Source organism: Eptesicus fuscus, chromosome 20 (genome assembly GCF_027574615.1).
Source record: "Eptesicus fuscus isolate TK198812 chromosome 20, DD_ASM_mEF_20220401, whole genome shotgun sequence".
In the NCBI taxonomy this organism is placed as follows: Eukaryota; Metazoa; Chordata; class Mammalia; order Chiroptera; family Vespertilionidae; genus Eptesicus; species Eptesicus fuscus.
In genome coordinates, this window is record NC_072492.1 from 35,356,202 (window position 1) to 35,365,299 (window position 9,098).

At 44.2% G+C, this 9,098-nt stretch overlaps 1 long non-coding RNA gene across 1 annotated transcript; it reads left to right on the forward strand.

Moving 5' to 3' along the window:
• Positions 1–77: 77 nt before the first annotated feature.
• LOC129147407 (uncharacterized) lies at positions 78–4,896 on the forward strand. Its single transcript, XR_008554767.1, has 3 exons — positions 78–95; positions 1,561–1,669; positions 4,800–4,896. It is a non-coding gene; the product is annotated as an uncharacterized LOC129147407 (long non-coding RNA).
• The last annotated feature ends 4,202 nt before the right edge of the window (positions 4,897–9,098 follow it).

Genomic DNA, 9,098 nt, shown 5'->3' on the forward strand with positions numbered 1-9,098 from the left:
TCTTTCTAACTGAAGTCCTAAAGAAGGGATTTCAGCTTTGCTTACCTCTGCATATTCCTCCCCTCTGCCCGCTGTGTTCTAATGCCTGTGGCATTGTAAGAAAGTGTTTTACTTGGACTGGGAAGTGAGCCGTGAAGGAAAATACATTCCCCTGCTCAAATGTGTATTGCTCTTGATTGGGACGTAGGTGCTGTTCTCAGCAGGTGCTTGATCCATTTACCTGGAACTCTAAAGGGACATGGTCATACCCACCCACATCCATGAGTAGCGAGATGCCTCGTTCAACAAAACCACCTACCAGGGTTAACTTAGATGTGATATTATGGATTGTGAAACCTACCGTGGGAAATGAAAGAAGCTGGTATTTTGAGGGGCCATTCTGTCGTCTCCCCACATATTCCCAGGGTGGTTCCCTCAGTAGTCCACAGGGTGCAGGTGTTTTCAGAAGAGCCTTGGATGGTGAGGGCCTGGGGGCCACATGAGAAGCACTCAACACGGGTGGTAATGCACCTGTGGGCTTTTCCACGGTGAAGAAAGAGGGGGCACTTCTTAGATGAGCCCTGGGGAAGAAAATAGAGAGGATATGAATAAAACCCAGACACAAAATTTATGGGCAAATAGGTAAAATAAGACTTTATAGGTTGGTTTTCTCCCACTGAAAACTCAGCTTTTTTTTGTTTTGTTCCTGACGTCCGCAATATTAGTTTGCCTGGCATTGCCAGATGTTAAATTACACTAACTGAATAATATGGGGAAAATCACATCATGATGAACCAGGTTGGCATTATTTCTAATTTCTATCATGACTTATGAATGATTTAGAACCATTTTTAGTTTCTAAATATACAAAAGTATTTTGGGCTATTTTGGGGAGGGTATGGTGTTCTCGTTTTATTGTATTGAGGGTCAAAGAATATAGTCCATATGGTTTGTCAATTATTTGATATTTATTGAGATAATCTTTATGGCCTAGTATGTGCTCAATTTTTGAAATGTTTCCTGAAAACTTGAAAAGAATGCAGATTATTTAAGAGTTGAGATAAAATTCTAAATATGTGGATTTTATAAAGTGTCTTAATCATGTTGCTCAAATATCAAACATCATTATTAATTATTTGGTCACTTGATCAACCAGTTTGTAACAGATGCATGTTAAAATAACACTTTACGAAATTTAATTTTTCATAATTTTATTGACTTTTACTTTATATGAAATTACTGCCTTTGGAGGTCAGTCAAATATTGACAATTTTATACGGCTCAACCTAATATTTTAAGGCTATATTGCTGATATTTGTTGTCTTTAGTTTCTTATGCTTTTCTGATATACTAGTAGTATATGATAACCTTCCTTGTTCCTAAGTAATTTTTTCTCTTAAAGTCTATTCTATTTGACACTTACATGATTAGAACATCTTTATTTTGATCAGTATTTTTCTAGTATAAACTATGTATCTTTATTCTAAGATCTACTTGTACCAATGTCTGGCATATTATTTTTTCTAATTATTATACGTTTTCTCTGCCCTTCTCCCCCCCGCTTATTTCTGACTTTTTCAGTGAACTATGTCTTCTTTGATCTACTTACTCCCTCCATCTACACTTTTGGGAGTTATATATTCTATTTCTACCAAGAGTCTCAACACTGATGACTTCATTTTTCTCCCAGGTAAGCTCACCTGAGCTCGAGGTGTGTTCTAGAATGTGTGTGAGAGACTTACACTAAAATAGTACAATTTTTCTTCTACTTAAAAATATCTACTTGCATACGATGATCAATATGTCCATTAAACATTATTACGCCCTAGTCATTAAACAAGTTTCCAAATGATTACTACTTGAAAACAACTATGAGCTCACATACGTATGGAAAAGAATCATAACAGATTTCTTGAAAAAGTAATAATTCACAGACTTCCTTAATGCTCAGATGATGTCATCCATTCAGCAATATATTGAGGGCCAACCTGCACTGGGCACTGTGCCGTCCATTCCGAAGTAGGGAAGTTTCACCATGGAATGGAGCAAGTAAAAGGAACTGTTTTCCTTGAATTTCTTTTTTAAGTCACTTGATGATTTTACTGATTTAGGAGAGTAGCTTAAGTGCAAACATGAGGACAGAAACAGCGGAGATGACGCTTCCAGTCACCGAAGACAAAATGTTCCTTCACTGTTAGAGTCTAACAGACTTGAACTAGAAATGAGTCATCTATGATGATCTTAATAAACTCTATGGATAAACATGGAAGGAAAATGCAAAGCATGAATGTGTTTATTTGACTAAGAAAAGGCCTACCGGGATGGGGGAGGGGCAATTTGTGGTGCATTCTTTTATTTAGTGATCAGAGACAAATGATTCTTTTTATGAAAGCATATATAATCTCTAAGTGGCTTGCAGAAGGAAACAAAATTCACATGAAATAATGGAGATTTGGGTCAGATTTTCCAAAGAGGTAAAGAATGTCATTGATAAAACTACTGGGACATCCTTAGGGCAATGGGGCAACTGAGCCCCAAAGAAGTAAAAAATTTGGGGAAGAATAAAAGCATACATGGACTGTGGTCAATATCTTAATGCTGAAAAGGTTTGGGAAGATTTTCTTCAGATTGATCTCATCTAAAAGGGAGAAAAGGAAGTGATGTTTAATGAGCATGTGTGGTGGTATTGTCATGGTATGGGTGATACACACACACATGCACACACTCTTACACATGCATACATGTTGATTATATGCATATATATTAGATTACACACATTATGTATTTATAATTAATATCTATATATATAAAAGCCCAGTGACGGAACGGCGGAATGACCAGAATGACCTGTCAACCAGTCGCTATGATGTGCACTGACCACAAGGGGGCAGACGCTCAATGCAGGAGCTGCCCCCTGGTGGTCAGTGCACTTCCACAGTGGGAGCACCGCTCAGCTGACCCATATGAGTGGCGCTCCCACAGCAGGAGCAGCAGCTCAGAGGGTGGGTCCATAGCCGCTCAGCTGACCAGCATGAGTGGTGCTACCACAGCGGGCTGATCCCTGCAGGCCACGCCCCCTACCAGTGCACAAATCCGTGCACAGGGCATCTAGTTTAATATATTACAATAATTAAAAATATAATCATTGCAATCAACCTGTGATGTATTGTCCATTTTAATGATGAGGAATGGAAGACTCAGAGAGTTGTCTGTGTAAGATTATACATGAGAAGAATAGCGATTTGTGCTGACGTCTATCAAATTCCAGAGACTGCTACTTTTCTGCTCTGTATTAATGTCCAGAGATTACATCAACTGAAAAACATTAAAAATCAACTTGTTTTTCGATATACTCCTCTGCTTACTAGGAATGTGACGTGGCTAAATTCCTTAAGCTCTCTGGGCTTCATTTGACCCTTTTGTAAAATGGGGATCACAGCAATCTTACTGCTTGTCTAAAAAGTTCCCTGAAAAATTCAATGGAATAATGAAGTCCATGTACTGATTAAACTGTACAAAGTAACATCCCAAATGTCATTGTAAAAGCACTGGACAAAAATAAGAACCCGCTGCCTTGTTTTTATGATTGTGCAAGGAAACCAAAGGAAATTGCCTAAATTTAGCCAGTGACTTAAGCAAGATCAAAAAGAACAACAAAAATATTTTTTATTGCAACTTAAGGAAAATACAAATTAAAAACCTCTTTGTTTACAACAGTGGGATGTTGATACTTGTTGAAGCCGAGTGCTCGGTACAAGGGATTCTCATTACTTTTGTGTTTGAAAATTTCCATCATAACAAAAGTATAAAAAAATATTTCCTTGTTTGACTCTGAAAAAATTGGTTGGGATGGTGGTTAAGAGCAAGAATTCGGTAGCCAGACGCCTGCGTTCAAATCTTACCTCTGCCACGGATTAGCTGTGTGACCTTGAGCAAGTTACTGTACTTAACCTCTCTGTGCTTAATGGCCTCATCTGTAAAGTGAGGATAATCATAGTCCCTACATGAAAGGCTTGTTAGAATTAAATATGTTGATAATCACTTAGTAAATTATGTATATTTCAGAAATAATGTAAAAATCTTTTGGGTTCTGAATAGATACTATTATTTAGATGGAATAAGAGGCTCAGGAAGCCGAAACCGGTTTGGCTCAGTGGATAGAGCGTCGGCCTGCGGACTGAAAGGTCCCGGGTTCGATTCCGGTCAAGGGCATGTACCTTGGTTGCGGGCACATTCCCGGTGGGGGTTGTGCAGGAGGCAGCTGATCGATGTTTCTCTATCATCGATGTTTCTAACTCTCTATCCCTCTCTCTTCCTCTCTGTAAAAAAATCAATAAAATATATTTAAAAAAAAAAAAAAAAAAAGAGGCTCAGGAAGGTCAAGCGACTTACTCAGGGCACAGAGTTAGTAAGTGGCTGTGCCTGGGTTTGATCTGAGTCTGAGTCCCAAAGCTTGGCTCTATGGCTGTGCTGTCTCCCGTGGGGACCCTGCTCTAGGTAGGTCCTACCTCGGTGAATGATAGATACTATACTTACCCGGGGACTTAAGGGTACCTTGGAGACCAGAAGGGTTACTGAGGTGGGTCAATTTGTAGGAGGCCCAGAAACAAGTTCTTCATAGAGGCCAGCAGGAGACACCCTCTGGGGACCCCAGACTTCTCTGGAAGGGCTCTGAAGGGAGTCAGAGTTCCAGAGTGAAATAAACTTTAAAAAAGAAGTAGGCAGATCATGTAGCCTGCCTCGGGCATACATGAGGGGGAGGATGTTAGAGGTTTACTGTCATCTCCTCTGAGGTAATGTTCTTGTTCTTTATGAATCAGGTGGATTTGAGGAGTTCTGCACGTAAGAAGAAGTGTTGATTCCACATGATGTCAGGAGGAAAAATGATCATGGGGGTGGTAAACACTCACCCCTATTCCTTAAGGAAGAATTAAGGAAAGCTTAGCTACGCTGACGCATATAGATTACGCAAAAATCTTTCAGTCCTTCTCGGTTTGACTGAAGTACATTTCTGAGGTTCAACACTAACTAGTTAAATGCCACACTGTGACGTTTTGATGTAAGCAGTGGGATTCTGCTGATGCCTCGGGTTGGGTTTTAATGACCCTCTGGAATCTGGTGGCCAGTCCCCTGTGATCTCCGCGAGCAGTACTGTAATTAACATCAGTATACCCCCTTCACAAAGGAGCTTCTTGGGCATTTTCCTATGTGACCTCTCCCAGAGTTCTGTCTGGGGAACTACAGTTGCCTCCATGTAGAAGTGGGAGAAACTGAAGTCCAAAGAGATTGTAAGACCCGTGTACCACGGCGTACTGGTTAGGTCCAGGATATGAGCCCAGGTAATTACCTAAACACTGGAGATACTTTCATTCTGTTCCATTGCTTCTGACCCAAAAGTAACCAATGTACGATAGGAAAGATTGATAGTCTTAGTCCTTTGGGCTGCTATAACACAATACTCTAGACTGGATGGCTTATAAACACTATTTCTCACAGTTCTTGGGAAATCCAAAATCAAGGTGCTGGCAGATTTGGTGTCTGGTGAAGACCTGTTTCTCAGATCAGAGACTGCCATCTTTTTTGCTGTGTCCTCGACTGGCATTGGGGGCAAGGGAGCTCTCAGGGGCCTCTTTCATAAGGGCACTAATCCCCTTCATGAGGGCTCCACCCTCACAGCCTAATCATCTCCCAAAGGCCCCACCTCCAAATACCATCACATTGGTTGTTAGGACTTAACATATGAATTTGGGGGAGAACACCACCATTCAGTCTACGGTATGGATGTTCATAAAAACAGATCTAGCGTATGATAGAAAATATGAGTCTACAAGTAAATGCCAAAAAGATAACTAACTCATTAAATTTTTTAAAAAAACAGCAACTCTAGATCCTTAGGGGATAATATGCAGGCCATCATTTTCTACCAGCCTGTTAACGTTTTTCCCCAGGCAGGTAGGCAGCTTCGCAAAGTTGTTCAATGGAATGGTTTGATAGGTCAAGAACAGATTTTCCAGTTTTTTTGCGGGGGCCACTCCAAAACTACCAAGCTGTATCATCTGACAAGTCTCAGGATAGTCAAATACAGGAGGAGAAGCCTGCGGATTCACACAGTCCATTAAAACGGCATTGCAGGAAGGAGGTAATAAGAATCTTTCCTATGAAAGGAGAGCTCCTGAAATGTATGTAAAAATAGTGAGTATAAATGGTTATGGGAAGGACAGCCTATCAGCACAAAGGTTCCTTTTTCACCTAATCGCCAATTAATGTCACTTGGAGGGAAGCCAGCAGTCTCTCCTGAGCTTCCTTTGTCATTGCACATCTCTCTCTGAGAGGGACGCGCAGTGACTTTCTGAAGCAGCGACCGTCTCCACGTTCCCCACGATGATTTCTCCATCCACACCGGCGGGAGCGAGGAGGTCAAGAAGTGAACAGCCATCCACGGCTAAGATCTATCCCATGGAGAGCTGTCTTTCCTACCAAGAAGAGTGGGTGACCACAAAGGTATTCTGGAAAGAACCGTAGAGGGAGAGCCCAATCCCTGTGCCCAGAGAGGACAGGTCCCCTTGCCTAGTGGGCTGGGTGGGTACCGACAGCCCCGCACTCCAAATGGGGCTCCCGGGAGCCCCGAGCAGGGCCCTGCTGATCCCCTCACAGTGGAGAACGTGCACTTGGAGGCCCTCTCCAGACTGCTTTCTGGGGTTTTCTTCTCTGGCTACTAATGACGGGGTCAACCAGAGACACAACAAGCAGTCTGCTCTCTCCCCAGTGATCTTGTGGTTCGTTTCTCCCACCTTACCCATTCATTCTTCCCCTCAACATACTCTCGGAATTACTGTCTTTTTCTCCTCGTGTTTATGCTGATTACATATTGGTCGCTCTTGCCTCCCATACACCCTCTTTGAAAGGTGGGGATGGGCCTGTTCACTATCCATTATCTGGAGTGTCTACTCACAGGGCCTCGTGCCCCCAGGGGTGCAGTAAATGCCTGTTTACCCACGGCCCCGATTTCTCCTCATGCCCTCTCTGCGCCTCTGCGAGCTCGTCTGACCCAACCTTCCATCACGTCTGGTCCGGGCAGTCCAGGTCAAGGCCACGCGTAGATAATACATTCCTCCCGTGACCGAAGCACAGAGCTAGGCTCTTTCAATAAGTAAGACGCAGCCTGCGCCTCTGCAGCCTTTCCAGCCCAAGGAGGCATGACCGCGGCCGTTTCCAGCCTCGCTGTGAACACACTCTGGTGAGTCCAATTAGCTGTGAAATGTGTCATCAGCAATTTGTTACTAATAATACAGAACTGAATGGGATGACTTCTTCTTTAAAAATAAATGTGTGTGAATTCAGAGTTATTTTTATAATCACCCTTCATCGTTTAGGCAGCATTACTGATGAGTGTGAAACTTGGCCGTTTCCACCCTTGTTGCCTTCTGATGCACATCCCCCATCCCTCCTCATCCCCCCTGCATGGCTGTGTACACGTGAGGAGAGGATGCTTCCTTTCAGCTGGCTGCCTGCCTTTGCACTTGAATGCAGCTCTTTCCTGAGTCTCCAGCCTGCCCTCCTCCCCCATCCGATTTTGCAGTTGTCAAGCGTCCCCAGTGCACGAGCCAGTTCCTTCAAATCAATCAGAGTCTCTCTCTCTCTCTCTCTCTCTCTCTCTCTCTCTCTCTCTCTCTCTCTGTGTGTGTGTGTGTGTGTGTGTGTGTGTGTGCGCGCGCATCCTATTGGTTCTGTTTCTCTGCAGAACCCTGTCTAATATCTCACTGCAGTCTTTTTTATTGTTGTTAATCCTCACCCAAGGAGATGTTTTTTCCCATTGATTTTTAGAGAGAGTGGAAGGGAGGAAGGGAGGGAGGAGAGAGAGAGAGAGAGAGAGAGAGAGAGAGAGAGAGAGAGAGGAACATCGATGTGAGAGAGACACATTGATTGGTAGCCTCACACACACACTCCGACAGGGGCCGGGGGATCGAGGATCAAACCTGCAACCCTTCAGTGCTTGAACCAACACTCTAACCACTGAGCACACCCAGGGCTCACTTCATTCTTAAGAGCACTATTCCAGGTCACATAGCTACTCAGAGGCCGAGACAGCTCTTCAATCCAAGTCTGCCTGACTTCAAACCCCATATTCTGCTCATCAAATCACACATCGTGGGGCTCAGGGGAGGGCTTCTGAAAAACTGAAACTGGAATCACGGACTTCCTGTTGGTGTGAAGATTCTAATGGAACCGAACAGGGGACCGACTGGAGAGTCAAGTCCCTGGGCTCCCTGCCTCCCTGCGGCCTGCGAGGAGAGAAAACACAGCCCCGGGCTCCTGCCAGCGCAGGTTGGCTGGAAGCAGAGTGACCGGGTCCCTCTGAGCCGTTCCGTCTCAGCGGGAGGAGAGATGATGTTTCTTTCCACCCCAGGTGCCTGGATGCTCAGCTGGGGAGTCCATTATCCCATCCACAGCCGTCCAAAGAGATGCTCTGCTTTTCCATTCCGCCTCAGTCTTTCCTGGCAGCAGCTCCCCCTTCCCTCCCGCCCCTGGCCCCTGTCCGTCTGAATGTGGGACTCAGAAAGCAGGGGGAGGGAGGAAGTGAATCTGGGGTCCATGAAATAGAGGACAAGGACGGATGACACAGCTCTGCCTGCTAACCTTCCCCATTTAGGATCAAGAAGCAGGAGGCGTGAGGGAAGGAAGTAATCTCCTCACGCTCCTTTCTGGGTGTTGGCAGCCTGGGTTGCAGGACTGCAAGAGCAGAGCAGGTGTTTCCAGAGGCCTGGGCTGAAGAGGTAGCCCCGAAGTCACAGGCTGGGGCTCTCATTTCAACGAGGGCCAGCTGCTGAGCAGCCCACCGCTGAGGAATGTGGGGTGCCAGCTGGCGGATAGGAAGCATCCACACCCTCCCCCCGAACTAACTGGCTTTGTGCTCTTTTAGACACGTTGAGAGAGGGGCAGAGTAAGGAAAGAATCGTTGTTTTTAATGGTTTTAGTTCAAAGGAATCTACGATGTAACTATAAATAAATGAGAAGGGTCTTTTAAATATTCAGAATACCAAACGTTACGTATGTGTGGGAATGAGTACTAAGCATGTTAACTCAGCCAACGTGGCCATCTTGACCACACGCCTATCTTA